This window comes from Hippoglossus hippoglossus, chromosome 1, assembly GCF_009819705.1.
Source record: "Hippoglossus hippoglossus isolate fHipHip1 chromosome 1, fHipHip1.pri, whole genome shotgun sequence".
In the NCBI taxonomy this organism is placed as follows: domain Eukaryota; kingdom Metazoa; phylum Chordata; class Actinopteri; order Pleuronectiformes; family Pleuronectidae; genus Hippoglossus; species Hippoglossus hippoglossus.
The window spans coordinates 26,927,152-26,942,814 of record NC_047151.1 but is presented as its reverse complement, the minus strand read 5'-3'; the positions used below and the strand labels follow the sequence as shown (position 1 = coordinate 26,942,814).

Here is a 15,663-nt window from a genome sequence, read left to right as displayed (position 1 = left end):
GGAGAGCACTGACCACTGTCATAGACTGACTGTTGTAATTGAAAACCTTATTTTGTAAGTTACAGCACAACTGTAAGAACAGTAACAGTCTATAATACTTTTTAAAGCACTTTCTAAATAAAAACTGATTTCACATTTCTCTGACTGATTTTATTAACTGATGAAAAAGCAGCCATGGGACATTGTGGATGTGTGACACTTTGACTTTTAGTTTTCACAATACACCCAGACCACAAAGTTGATCCAACTTGAAAAAGGTAAGTAAATACATTTTCTTCATACCTACTTTTTAATTTAATTTAAAAGCTGTATTTACCTAATTTTGGCAGATTGTTCCAACTTAAAAACGGCAGGTGAAGTTAACTCTCAAAGTAAAACCGGCTCGTCTCATTTAACTGAATAGTTGTGTTTACTCTGGCTACAACCATATAACTGTGCTTCTAAACAAAAACGATCTCTCTCCACGTTCTGCTTGTGCTTTAATGTAGTATCAGACTAATCAGAACAATCAGTTCCAGAGCTGAGGTGGAGTTCATGTGAATTTCACAGTCGGGAACTAATTCTTCTGATTATTCTGACTCCACGTTAACGCACAACCAGAGCACAGTGGGAGGCTCCGCCCATCTAACCCAACAGTCGATGGTTCCTGTGTCGCTCTACTGCTCACGTGCACCCGTGCATGAGCTCATGAAGTCCAGTCTACACAAGTGAAGAGTTTTACACGTGTATCAGACAAAACAAGTTTGACTCACATGAGTTGAATCCTCGTGAGAAATAAGTGCAGGCATCATTTCCAAAATAAAAGAACATTTCTTCATTTTAACGAGGGGATTTACTGGTGTTTGTCCGTTCGTGCATGTTAATAATGTAAAGAGGAAGGAAGCCAAGGTTGTAACTGATCTATGATTTCTATCTGTCATCGTGACTGGCTGACAAACATCGTTTCTCAAGGGTGGAATCTAGCTGCTACATCTCTCTCTCTCGCCCTCTCTCGCCTTCTCTCGCCTTCTCTCTCTCTCTCTCTCTCTCTCTCTCTCTCTCTCTCTCTCTCTCTCTCTCTCTCTCTCTCTCTCTCTCTCTCACTCTCTCTCTCTCTCTCTCTCTCTCTCTCTCTCTCTCAAACCAGCAGTCAAGCACTCGGCACCCATGCAAAATTTCTCTGGAGGAGTTTTCTAGTTCATCCAACTGTTTATTTCTTTCCTCTCATCTAGAAGAAACAAGTCCTTCACACAACAACGTGAGTGCGGTGAGAGACCAGAAGACAGAGCGCAGGTAAATGAATAGTTTCATTTAAAAGCACTTGATCTCCACTCTTCAAGGCTGCCTCATTAACCGGTGGAGTTCTGCATCATTGTGATTTGATGAGAAGGATCACTGCTGCCATCACAGTTTGATTCAGCAGAGTAGGATCAGGCCCACAACAAAGAGAAACTCTCAGTACCCAACAAGTTAAAGAGTAAGACACAGATTCCAGCCTGATCCCAGCTAGTATTTTACTGTATGACCAGATTTCAGCTGCGGCCCACACACAACCAGCAGAGCCGCACGATGACATCCACTACGCCAGCGTCTGCTTCACCCAGAACCGGGCAGATGCCATCTACTCCAACATAGGTCGAGTTCAACCCCAGAGAGAAACTGAGGAAGACAAGGAGGAGGAGGCTGAATACAGCGCTGTTCGATTTGACAGTGCAACAGGGTGAGCAGCTCCACACGTGAACATTTTCATCACTACACTTATTGAGGTTAAAAACTGTGGGTGTGAGTGGTTTATTCTGCCCTTCACAGAACAAGACGTGAAGAAGAGGGGGACGATTCATCTGCAGTGTACAGCACAGTCACCAAACACTGAAGAAACACAACATGAATCTATTGTTTATATGTGGATTTTACAGCCTCACGGAGCCAGAAGAAATAAAACATATTGACATGTGCAGTGTTTGTAAAGTTTTGTTTTCTTTCTTGATGGGTTGGTTAACCCAGATTACAAATTCTCTCACTTTGGAAGCCACGAAAGGTAAAGGTAAGAAAGTTGTTCTTCTTCTCCCATAATTGAAAATATTTCCCAGACTCAACCAGGTGTAGAGTTAGCCTCAGGTTAGGCTAACCCTGACCGTAATGTATGTTACTTTCAAAATGTTACAAATAACAATAATATTAATTTCTAAATATTATAAATTGTAATTAGTTGTAACTAATATTAGAACAGCTAAAAGATTTTATATCAATCAATGGGAGTGACCAATAATCATTTTCTGGAGGGGGGGAAGGGGGAGGGGGGTCATATTTTTTTTTCATATTCAGTCACAGTCATTGTGCCCCCTACTGGTCACTGGAAGTAACCCTTGTGTTAATTACCCTTCGGTTTACACGGAATGTTCAAGGCATGTTCTACTCTTGATATACAGCAGCATAGTGCGTGCAGGGTGTGTTCTCCGGTGCCACATAGTGGACACAGGAAGCATGTACACAGCTGCACACTCCACGCCGGAATTAGCATCTTTCTCAATCGTGCAGTGTCGGACGGTTGAGAAAAGTAAACCGCTGCGTCAACTGGCTGGATCGAGGGGGGGCAGGCCTGTTCAACGCTGCTTACAGCTTTAGTTGAGGAAGATTCAGGTTTGGTGGGAACAGCCACTAAAGTCGTTTCTAACACTCTGTAAAATGAGGAAATTCACAGTTTGTACAAAACACAAGTTACTTCTTTGTTTTAGGTTTAATTTAACATCATCGGGCTCAGCATGCAAGTAAGTGTAAAGAGGAAGGAAGTTAGCTATATTTAACAGTTTAAATGTATCTTTTTCTTACAGAATCTGTCTTTATTCTCAGCCTCTTCTGTGTTGTAGGTAGACGTGTCTGTGATGTGACTGAGTTTCATCTTGTGCACATTATTTATCTGTGGACGTTTTTATTGTTTGAAGTCACAGACGAGAGCAGCAGCTACTATGAGTGTAACTGCAGCAGCGAGTGGATTTGTTGTCCTTCTTCTCACTGTGACAGGTACTGTACGTCTACATTCATGTTTCACTCTATTTTACACTCGGACTTCTGATTCACCTGAAGTGAGTTTGAGAAAGAAAGTAAAAGATATAAATTAACCATTCATTCATTTTCAGATCACCACCTGTAAAGTGATGCAGAAAGAAAATATACGAAGGAATTATCATCATCATTATTTTGTATCTTTGTTTAGAAGTTTCTATCGTCTAGAGCTCAAAATATTAAAGAGTCTGCAACTTATTATTATTATTATTCTCATCATGACTGAGTTCCTCTCCTCTCGATGCAGGAATTGTCATCAGTGTGTGGAGTCATCAGTTGAAATGCTATGGAATGCTGCTCATGGAAATGTGTTTCTTTTCTACAGAAAGTAAAAAGTAAACTAAGTGTTCTCTGGTGTCGTTATGAATCTGATTCTCTGTGTTACAGTGGTACAGTGTGAGAATGGCTGGGATGTGAGTTACACTTCTACTGAGATCTGTGCCGTCAGAGGATCAACAGTGGACATTACCTGTACCTACACATACCCATCCACATCTAATAACCTTGATACTACAGTTCAGGAAACTTTCTGGTTCATTCAAGAGAGTAATGGGATTCACGTTGATCTAAGGACTGATCCGGAGTATTCAGGTCGTGTGGAGTATCTCTGTGAAAACAACAAGTGCACTCTGAGAATCTCTAACCTGACAGAGAGCGACTCAGCTGTGTACAAGTTCAGGTTCACAACAAACCAACCTACTGGGAGTTTAACTGGTTCAGCTGGAGTCACTCTGTCTGTCACAGGTAACATTTACATCTGAACATTCATTCATTTATTTCCTACATCTTGTTTGGTTCACTTGAGTGTGTCTGTGCACTTTTATATGCATGTGTGTGTTGTCAGTTTGGACTAAAATGAATTCCTTATTCTCACACACAGATTTGCATGTGCAGGTGAGCAGATCAGTGAAGTATGACTCTTATAACTACATGTATGCAGAGCTCAGGTGTCAGAGCAGTTGTCGTCTTCCTGATCATCTGAACTACGTCTGGTACAAGAATCAACAGAAGAAGATTGAAGGAGCATCTTATACAGATTATTTTTATTCTGCAGACAGAGTTTCCTGTGCTGTTAAAGGACACGAGGATTTCCGCTCTCCGTCAATGTGTGAGTTTAATCTACAGTATTTCACCAACACAGCACCATCTGCTGGAGTATTTGAGATAATGCATTGTACCATAACTTCATGTGTCTTTAAATACTTTTTTCTGCATGGGCACATTGAACTCTTGGGATACTACTGTCAGTACTGACAAACAAGTGTAGTACTAGTACTAGTATTCTGCTTGTGTAAATAAAGATGGAAGACATGACTGCTCCCAAGAAGTGAAGACAAAGCATTGTGATCGCCCCCTGGTGGCTGGCTGCAGTATAGAACATACAACCTTCCTCCTCCATGTTAGTGGATGGAACATGGACCAATCTAAAAAGTAAAATACATTTTTCTCAAAGATGGTTTCTGTCATTTTAGGTCGTTCTTATCACACTGTATTGTTCATGTTTCTCATAAGTTTGGTTTAAATTAGTTATTTGATGATATGAAAAGTGTATTAAACTTCATGATTGACAGCTGAAGCTGACTCAGGATTGATCGAGCTCATGTCTGGGCGTGACCTTGATACTGTGGCTCCATCTCCAGATCACTACTGTGCAGACTGTGGTTCCAAATGTGAAAGATGGCAGCGTTGGTATCCAGGATATTTTGGCTTCATTTCTGGAGAGTGGGAGGAAGTGGAGACGTGTCGTCCATCTTTGGTCGACTCTGCATAAAAGACACAGATCATTTCCTCCATATTGGCCAGTTTGCTCCATTATAAGAGCAACTTCTACAAGGTCCCTCATGTTCCTCACCTCCAACAGTGTGTTTCTCCCTCACACTGAAGTCTAAAGGGAACTTCCCTGTGTTTTTTGTGAACTGAAAGTTTCCTCATCTTGGCATCGTCATCATCTTAAAATGAAAACCTGCCGACTGTTGATTCACCAGAGAAAATACATGGAGTTAGTTTTATAAATGTATAAGTTTATCTTCTGATTCTCTGATGTGCTCTGTGTTACAGTGGTAAGGAGTCAGAATGACTGGGATGTGAGTTACACTTCTACTGAGATCTGTGCCTTCAGAGGATCAACAGTGGACATTACCTGTACCTACACATACCCATCCAGGTGGACTTACCATGATACTACAGTTCAGGAAACTTTCTGGTTCATTCAAGCGAGTAATGGGATTCACGTTGATCTAAGGACTGATCCGGAGTATTCAGGTCGTGTGGAGTATCTCTGTGAAAACAACAAGTGCACTCTGAGAATCTCTAACCTGAGAGAGAGCGACTCAGCTGTGTACAAGTTCAGGTTCACAACAAACCAACCTAGAGGGAGTTTAACTGGTTCAGCTGGAGTCACTCTGTCTGTCACAGGTAACATTTACATTAGAGTCAGTTTGAAATGTTAGTGTGTATGTTGAAATAAAATAACATGTTTGTTCACAGCCCCTCAGCTCCAGGTACATGTGAGGAGATCAACAGCCAATCCATATTCTACCTGGACAGAGCTGACCTGTCACAGCAGGTGTCAGCTCCCTGATCATCTTTCCTACGTTTGGTACAATAACAATGAACTTGTTGGACGAAAAAAATACTTTCACCTCCGACACTTTAATGCTGAAGACAGCTATCACTGTGCTATAGAAGGACATGAGCGTTTCCATTCTCCTACATTGTGTGAGTTTACGCCTCCTCATGAAGCTACAATAATGTGGAAAGAATTGAAATTTTTACTTTTAACAAATAATACAGACAGTGTTTTGATTGTATTCTCATCCTGTGTGTTAATATAAACTATCCTTCAGATGCTCCAAAAGTTCCCACTGTGTCAGTGAGTCCCTCTGGTGAGATAATGGAGGGCAGCTCAGTGAATCTGACCTGCAGTGATTTTAGCTCTCTGACTTTTACAGCCTACACCCCCCCCCTCCTTTTCATTGCACCAGAACCTCAAACCATCAATACTCAGGATTTCCAGATGTGTCACACCTGTATATCAAGCCCATCATATTGCACATGAACGATACTAACTGACCAACAGCATCACCTGGCAAACTGACCATTGAGGTCGTCAGCTGAGAATCATGAAGCACATGACACAAAAACTAGGTCAACAATTTTATTGCTAATAATTTTTCTGGACGATTAAAGTACAGTAAGTGAAGAGAAATTGAATCCATCCCATTCTTTGTCCATTACATTTTAAATGTGCAGATATGGGTCGTTTGACTTCTGCCCCATAAATATTCACAGTCAGACCATCAGCAGCACAAAGAGGAATCCACCCAGCATCTGTTAAAACATCCATAAAGCTTTCACCATCCTCAGTAAACTTGAAAGATATTTCCTTCACTGTGCACATTCATGTAACGAGCAAACAGCTCTCAGCAGACAGACAGTGGTGAAAACAAAACCCTGCTCCTGTGCACACGTCACACATACACCTCCCAGCAGGGGGAGCAGAGGCTCATTAACAGTTTAAGAAACACGCCCACAAACAGGCTACTCTGAACAGGGCTCTTCACACGTTTTATTAGAAAAGAAACTGTCTTTATATTCAGTCAGAACATCGAGACAGGTTTAGCAAACATGACAAAAAGTTGTTTTTGTAAATATTTCATCCTGCACCTTTGAGTATTGTGATTTCTTGAAATGATAAAGTAAAAGTTATTTCATCATAGTTTCACCTGGATCATGGAGATCAGCACTCATTGGATCAGCTGCTGCAGTTTTCCTCTCTGTGACTCTCCTCTCCGTGTTCCTACTGATCAGGTGAGCAAATCTGTTCCACTAAAGCTTTGTACGATGAATTCCTGAAAATCTGTCCTGTTAAATTAAATCAACTCAATTATTATGTATATTGTTTGTTATTTGGTTCAATTGATCAGAAGAAAGAGAAACTCTCAGCAATCTGCTGATCCTGGGGACAGACTTGACCACAGTGAGCAGGTGAGACACACAGTTCAGCGTCCAATCCTTTCAAACGCCACTATTTCTCATGTCAAACCCTTTTCTCTGTCATGTGAACATTAAAAACTAGTTATTAAAATCACAGTCAAAACTGCCATTGTAAAAACAATCATCTGGTGTTTGAATTTCCTTCTGGTAATCTATCCATTTAAGCAAATCGCTGAGTGTTATAATTTTCTGTGCTGTGCGGTTTGTTCAACACTTTTTGCTGAACTATGACACTTGATGCTGCTCTAAGTTTGTTGAGTTGTAACATGTGCTGCTTTAAATCTTGTGGAAGTTTGTGAAAGATTGTATTGATTGGTTCAGATATCTTTAGTGTGGAGCACTGTAATGTGGAGCAGATCACCATTGGGTGTGGCTGTGTAACACATTGATTTTGCGTTGTTCTGTCTGAGACTAAGTGTGTGTGAGACTGCTGTTCGTAGTCTGTGTCGTTGGGACAAATAAAGTCAGTGTTGGCTGCGTGTGGATGCAGCTCTATAATTAAAGGTTGATCCACAGAGCAGTCATGTTCTTTCATATCTGTATTTAGTGAGTATGTTGCCCATTTACGTGAATTTGAGGTAATTGTGTTACGAGTTTGGAGAGATAGCGCTGTGTGGCATTGAGTGTCGGTGAGTAGGGCGCGGTGCATCGGAGAGACGGAGAGTTGTGTACTCGTTGCTGGTCGGAACAAGACTGAGAGAAAGAAGGGAGTTAGGGGGTGTGGCCTATCCCCCTTCCTTCTCGCTCCTTCTAGTTTCTGTGAGCCTGACTTTTCTTTTTTTAAGTGCCTCTGTGTCTGTAGACCTGCAGTTGTATTAAAGTGTTATACAACAAGACCTTCCCTCCTTTCGGTTTTTAGTAGAACCACATGTTTCCTGTCCTTGAAACACGTCTGGTGTAGAAGGAGGCACTTTAAATAAATCAATAGCTGCTATAGTTGGACTCTAACGTTGTCCATACTGCCACATGTACAAGATTCAAAAGCAAATTTGTGTTTGCAGCGTCTACCCAATCAGTCTGAGGAAAACTGTGACCTTCACTATGCCAGTGTCCACTTCATGAAGAGTCAGACGGATCATGTCTCCTCCAACGTCGGATCAGCTGAACCCAGCAAACACAAGGAGGCGGAGGAGGTTGCGTACGCTTCTGTCAACTTTAACAGATCTGCCCCGAGGTGAGCAGCTCTTCATTCAGGACCATTATCCTCACTAACACCACAAAACATCATCAACAGAGATATATCCTATAGAAGTCATTTGTTTTTACACTTTCATTTTCTTGTTTGTTTAAACATGTGTATTTGTTAAAGGAGACATATTCTGCTCATATCCAGTTTGATCATTTTAATTAGTGTTGTGACTTTAAAATGTTTAATGTTCAGAAAACATCACTTTCCTCAGACTGTCTATTGCTGCAGCTCCTCTTTTCAGCCTCTGTCTCAAACACTTGGTTTTAGCTCCTGTCTCTTTAAGGCCCCCCCCTCCTGATAATGCCCAGTCTGCTCTGATTGGTCACCCGGCCCACTCTGTAGTGATTGGTTAACCACTTCCTGTGCGTGTAGGAAATCCTCCACTCTCTCTTTACGAGGGACACATTCAATCTCAAATCATTTCTTATAGTTTAACTAGCGTTTCCGTGGTGAACGACATGTTTGTTTGAACCCGTGTGCAGCGGGCTCTCGTTTGGTGGGTGTGTCAGAGGTGTTCCCCAATCAGCAGCGACTGTTTTCAAAAGGCAGTGACACAATGGATTCTAAAGTTCTCTACAGATGCTGGTGTTAGAAGCTGCTGTTCCAGACGACGGAAGCAGAGACTGTCACATTCAGCCTGTATTGAAGCATTCAACACGTATTTTAACCCACATCATCTACCTCCGAGATGTTTTCCACGAGAACGCCAAGAATGACCTCCTCTGCTAACATTGATGCAACACTTCGTAACACAATGTGTTCAACGCACCACTGTTTACGTTTAAATACTGCTTATGCTACGTTTGCTACAGCCCTGGCTTCTGCCGATGATGCAGAGGTACGGGCGGGACTACTGGTGAGGTGTTTCAGGAGCTTCATGTTTTCTGTGGGGCAGAGGAGCTCGTTTTACCAGGAGAGGAGCTCAGACTTTGGGCTTTTTAACTTTGCAGAACTTTGAAACTCAATATGTCTCCTTTAATACTTCGTCTCCATGACCTCCTGATCATTTATTTGTTTTATCTCCTTTCAGAACCAGAGGTCAGGACACTGGAGAGGATCCAGCTGCATTGTACAGCACAGTCAAAAAACCTCCTGCTGTTTAGACCAACGTCTGGAAATCACCTCAGTCCCGATGGAAATATCTCAACAGCTGCGGGATGGATTTGAATAGAAGTTCATACAACTGTTCATGGTCCCCACAGGATGAATCCTACTTTGGTGACAGTCAGACTCCAGCATCATTGTTGAAGTGAATGTTCAGTTTTAAGTGACTTGTCTTGACAGCTAATGGATAAATTGACTTCGGTGACTCGACTTTTATCTGAAATATATCAGCAACTTGTAGAAGTTGTTAAAAACGCCACATTTAGCCTGAATGAAAAATATCAAACATTTTATAACTTGCAGCTTCAAACATGAAAATATCTGCGGTGTGAGTCAGACGGTCGACAAACTGTAAACTTGTAATTAACTTTTTTCGATTCATAAAATAATCAAAACAAGCATTATTAGTTAGTTGTAGTGTGACACTGCTGCCACTAGATGGTAGTAAAGAGTTTTACTGATAAAACCACAGAGAGGATTCTGTCGCTTTCACTTCTTTCTGTTTCTACATTATTGTTTCCAGCGTTTCCATCATCAGCCGATCAGGAGTTGTACTCATTTCCTCTGAGGACTGGAGGGACCACGTCTCATGTGGATGTGAGCTGCTACTTACGTGATGAACGCCTTGAATGTGACCGTTAACACAAAGTGAACTGCTGACACCAGATGAGCTGTGTTGCCTCTGGTGTCTGTTCAAAGTTTGCATCAGGCCCATTGATTTCACTTTAGTGTTTTGTGGTATTTCTCACATCACGTGTTAAACATGTGAAGAAGAAGGAGTTAGGTGTGTTTTAATCCACCATGTTCACACGGCAGCCATTATTCATACTTATAGTCTTGTTTATTTCATTTGTTGTTCACTCACAACTTCCTCTTTTCTAACTTTGTGATGTACAGTTTTGCAAAAAAGCAGATTTTCTTTCAGGATCATTAAAAGTGTTTTTTATTCTCTTCATATATTTTTATTTTTATATTAAATGTGAAGCTCATTTGTTCTAATTTGCTATTCTTTTGAAACTCTTACTATATTTTAATCTCACTTCCAGTATTTGTTCTGTCTTTCGTTCGTCCTTTTCATAATAAAGCCAGTCAGACGCCATACGAGACTTCCAACACGCACATATTTGGGTCAATGACGTGTAAGGATTTTCAACAGGCCAATTTTAAAATACAAAAAAAAAAGAATATCTATTGTAATTATTCAAACATTAGGAATGTTGTGTACACATAAAATCATATAAAAATGTCAAATTATTTGATTTTCGTGTTTTTTCATCTAGATGAATTGGCCGTGGCCTTAAAAAATGTCATGTGGTGCGACCGTAATTTATCTTAAAATGAATTAATTTCCTTAATATGCTTACTTTTTTTTTTTACAATTTCTCAATAATATAAAGTCATTAGTAACAAAGTAGTTGCATTTCTTTAGAGTTTTTGTAAATAATGATCTCATATTTTTGTTCTATAATGTCACCGTCCCCTTATTAAATGTCGTTAAGAGACTTATGTTTCCGATAAAGTGCATAAAATTGATAAAAATGTTTTAAAAATACCATTCATTGAAGCAAACTGTATCAGTGATTAATATTTCAGCCACAGAAATTTTATATTTTACTTTAAATTTAATACAGGTCTTGGTATTATTGGTCGCACAACATGAGTGGTCGCTCCAAATAATATGAAAACCTCCTGTCGTTTAAAAAGATCAATAAACAATAAATTCCATACAAAAATTTGACTTAAACCAGATTTTATTAAAATTTCATAGAATTTTCATGAACACAAACATTTCCTAAACATTTTTTTAAATAAAAATCTCATCAAGAACATCTAAGTGCAGCACACGTTGTTGTGAACAAACATTTCATTAAACTGGCTGCTCTTGTGCTACATCTACATCAACCAGAGCTGGTGGGATGTTCTCCAGAGACGGCGGCGTAAGGTCTCACACAGCGTTTGCCATATTTTGACTTTCTCTGTAAGCTCTGGATGCAGCCCTCCAGTTCTCTCTCTGATTCTTTCTCTCTCTCTCTGTCAACTCACTTGACTTGGCATATGGAATCTCTCCCTGCTGTTTATTTCTCTCGTAGCTGAAAAAGATATGTAATGTCATGCCATAAATCAATAAGTTATTTTGGACTAATGATAGATGAACATTTTAATGCAAATATGCATTTCGTCCAGTAATGAAAAACACATAAGAGCAATATGTACTTCATGTTGCTTTATTTGTAGTTTTCATTTTTAAAATGTTTTAACATACCTTTCTCTTCTCTGAGCAAGGTTCTCTGCTCACAAATAAAGAATAAATTACTAATAAATTCATAATAACCGAGATAAAATTACATGTTACATTTTTGGGGTGGTATTTATTCATGATATTGTACAAAAATTAAACATAAACCGTTGTTTCTGAAATATTAGAAAAAAATACTCTAATTGCATAGAAATATTTTCCAAAAAATACTAAAATAAAGTACATTATCTATATAAATCATTAATTGAATTTAAAAAAGCCCCAAAACTCCCAATCTAGGACATGTGTCTGTCATGTAAAACACTCTGCAATGCTCGCACCACATTTGGTCGCACCACATGATATTTTTCTAGTTCAGTCAAAATTTACAGCCACAGAATTGGCCACCTAAAGAAAACAAACTAGGTCAGCACAAAAGGTCACTATGACATTTCTAATCAAATTATTTATTTTTAGAAATAACTTAGAATTCATAGTTTTTTTTCAGGTCCAAATGTGGCAACTACATATCAGCTGTGAAAAAGGTTATTTTTTTCCAAATTTGAGAGAGAGTTACAAACCTGTTGCTGCTTCCATGGGTCCTTGGCAAAATGGTTTATGATGCAACTTCCTGTCTTTGAATGGATTTCAACATCAAAGTCCCAAATTGGTCCTTTCTTGATGGTCGCACCACATGATATTTCATAAAAAGGACATAATCAGACAAAGTTTGTTTGTATACTATGATGGAAATATAAATGCAAATGCTTTGCAATTTTGTACAGGACTACAAAAGACTTTCGAAAGCATGCCAAATATGGCAGAAAATAAATTTGAATAGATTTGAGTAATTTCAAAGAAGTTTTCACAACAGCAGTCATGGCCGGACGGTCGCACCACATGATATTTTGACACTTTAAAAAACAGAAACATTTAAATAACTAATGTTTTTTGGAAATTTAAAGTGTGTACATATACGGGACTACATATATATGGTATTTCTTTATGTATTTAAACCTTTTTTTAACAGAAGAAAAAGCAGTCGGACAGAAAATATAGGCGTCACGAACACATAACCTGCAGTTCAAGTTTGTTTGACACTTACAATACAGCATAAATTTACCCAAAATAATAAACAAAAATAAATAAAATTTAAAAAAGTGTGCACATAAAAGTCCCTTCAACGTCCGTGAGTCCAGTCTTAATGTCAAACTGGTGGATTGATCGTTGGGGCCCAGTCCGTCTTTGTACAGTGTCTGTCCTACCACACCGTGGAGTGAAGAGGAACATGGAAGTCTGAATCTCTCTCAAAGATCTGCATGTTGGCTCGACATCCAGTTAACTGGAGTCTTGGTTCTTCGGTGGATGTCCTCTCTGGCACCGGAGAATTCGTCTCTCACCAAAAACCTGAGCGTTGAATAGTAAGAATCCCTGCACCTTCCAACAGGTCAGCAGGGTGACCTCACACTTCCACACGATATAACAGAGTCTGAGCAAAGCAGGTAGTGTGCTTGTAGCTTGAGCAGCAAAATGGCCGACAGGATGCAGACAGGTAAAAAAACTCTCCACAGAGTAGATTCACCAGAGAGGATGACTGGGTACCGCCCCCTACTGGCTAGAAAATGTCACAGCAGGTCACCCAATGAGCCACTACAGTGTTATACAAAGTGTACAATCTCTTTCTCTATAGCACTTATACAATATACAATATTGCAGCCTTAAGAATGTATTTTCGCTGCTTTTCTAGTGTGGTCTACACTTGCGTGTGTGAATGTGTGTATTTGAGGTGGCCTGACGTCTAGTTCAAGTCAACTGGTAGCTTAACGTATAGTAATTAAATTATGTCCAAGTTCAAAGTAGCAAAATAACAAACGGTAATTAACGAAAATCAACAAACTTGGGAGCGTGTGGTTGAAAAACTGTTTCTCTGCAGCGTCTTTGTCTCTCGTCAACACCTGGTTCCATTGACCTCATTCCGCTGTATGTGACGTCACTGGCTGGTATTAGTCTCAGCTGGTCAGCTATAGTCAAAATGTTCTAAAATAAAATGGCTCCAACAGTATTAATGGCAGTTTATTTTCCAGTTCAATTTTAAATCTTTCTTTAATTTGTCTTTTTCATGTGAATCTTTATTGCATCTTAATGAGACACTGAACAGATGAGATTAAAAACATCCCAGTTTCTCTCAAGTCTCCTTGAATTTGTCTTTCTTGTGTCAGTGAGATGTTGTGATGTGGATGATGCAGGTTTGGTATGAACAGCCACTAAAGTTGTTTCTCACACTCGTTAACCACAGTTTAATTTAACACCATCAGGCTCAGGATGCAGGTGAGTGTAAAGAGGAAGGAAGTTGGGTGTGTTTATCAGTTTAAATTTATCTTTCTCTTTCAGAATCTGTCTTTATTCTCAGACTCTTCTGTGTTGTAGGTAGACGTGTCTGTGATGTGACTGAGTTTCATCTTGTGCACATTATTTATCTGTGGATGTTTTTATTGTTTGAAGTCACAGACGAGAGCAGCAGCTACTATGAGTGTAACTGCAGCAGCGAGTGGATTTGTTGTCCTTCTTCTCACTGTGACAGGTACTGTACGTCTACATTCATGTTGTCACTCTATTTTACACTCGGACTTCTGATTCACCTGAAGTGAGTTTGAGAAAGAAAGTAAAAATATAAATGAACCATTCATTCATTTTCAGATCACCACCTGTAAAGTGATGCAGAAAGAAAATATATGAAGGAATTATCATCAGTATTATTTTGTATCTTTGTTTAGAAGTTTCTATCGTCTAGAGCTCAAAATATTAAAGAGTCTGCAACTTATTATTATTATAATTATTATTATTGTTATCATCATGACTGAGGTCCTCTCCTCTCGATGCAGGAATTGTCATCAGTGTGTGGAGTCATCAGTTGAAATGCTATGGAATGCTGCTCATGGAAATGTGTTTCTTTTCTACAGAAAGTAAAAAGTAAACTAAGTGTTCTCTGGTGTCGTTATGAATCTGATTCTCTGTGTTACAGTGGTACAGTGTGAGAATGGCTGGGATGTGAGTTACACTTCTACTGAGATCTGTGCCGTCAGAGGATCAACAGTGGACATTACCTGTACCTACACATACCCATCCACATCTACTAACCATGATACTACAGTTCAGGAAACTTTCTGGTTCATTCAAGAGAGTAATGGGATTCACGTTGATCTAAGGACTGATCCGGAGTATTCAGGTCGTGTGGAGTATCTCTGTGGAAACAACAAGTGCACTCTGAGAATCTCTAACCTGACAGAGAGCGACTCAGCTGTGTACAAGTTCAGGTTCATAACAAACCAACCTACTGGGAGTTTAACTGGTTCAGCTGGAGTCACTCTGTCTGTCACAGGTAACATTTACATCTGAACATTCATTCATTTATTTCCTACATCTTGTTTGGTTCACTTGAGTGTGTCTGTGCACTTTTATATGCATGTGTGTGTTGTCAGTTTGGACTAAAATGAATTCCTTATTCTCACACACAGATTTGCATGTGCAGGTGAGCAGATCAGTGAAGTATGACTCTTATAACTACATGTATGCAGAGCTCAGGTGTCAGAGCAGTTGTCGTCTTCCTGATCATCTGAACTACGTCTGGTACCAGAATCAACAGCAGATGGAGGAAGGAGCATCTTATTCAGGTTTCTTTGATTCTAAAGACACAGTTTCCTGTGCTGTTAAAGGACACGAGGATTTCCGCTCTCCGTCAATGTGTGAGTTTAATCTACAGTATTTCACTAACAGCACCATCTGCTGGAGTATTTGAGATAATGCATTGTACCATAACTTCATGTGTCTTTAAATACTTTTTTCTGCATGGGCACATTGAACTCTTGGGATACTACTGTAAATACTGACAAACTAGTGTAGTACTAGTACTAGTATTCAGCTTGTGTAAATAAAGATGGAAGACATAACTGCTCCCCAGAAGTGAAGCCAAAGCATTGTGATCACCCTCACCAGACGAAAAGCCGAATTTCCGTCACTGTAATCGTCTGCAGACTCGTCTAATTCCTTGCAGTTAGTGATTACAGGAGGCGAATTCCGCGTTCGCCCGTGACACAAA

At 39.7% G+C, this 15,663-nt stretch overlaps 1 long non-coding RNA gene across 1 annotated transcript; it reads left to right on the top strand.

Moving 5' to 3' along the window:
- The first annotated feature begins 1,259 nt into the window (after positions 1–1,259).
- Positions 1,260–2,095, top strand: LOC117759136. The gene is made up of 3 exons (XR_004613429.1): positions 1,260–1,272; positions 1,509–1,699; positions 1,789–2,095. It is a non-coding gene; the product is annotated as an uncharacterized LOC117759136 (long non-coding RNA).
- Positions 2,096–15,663: the final 13,568 nt, after the last annotated feature.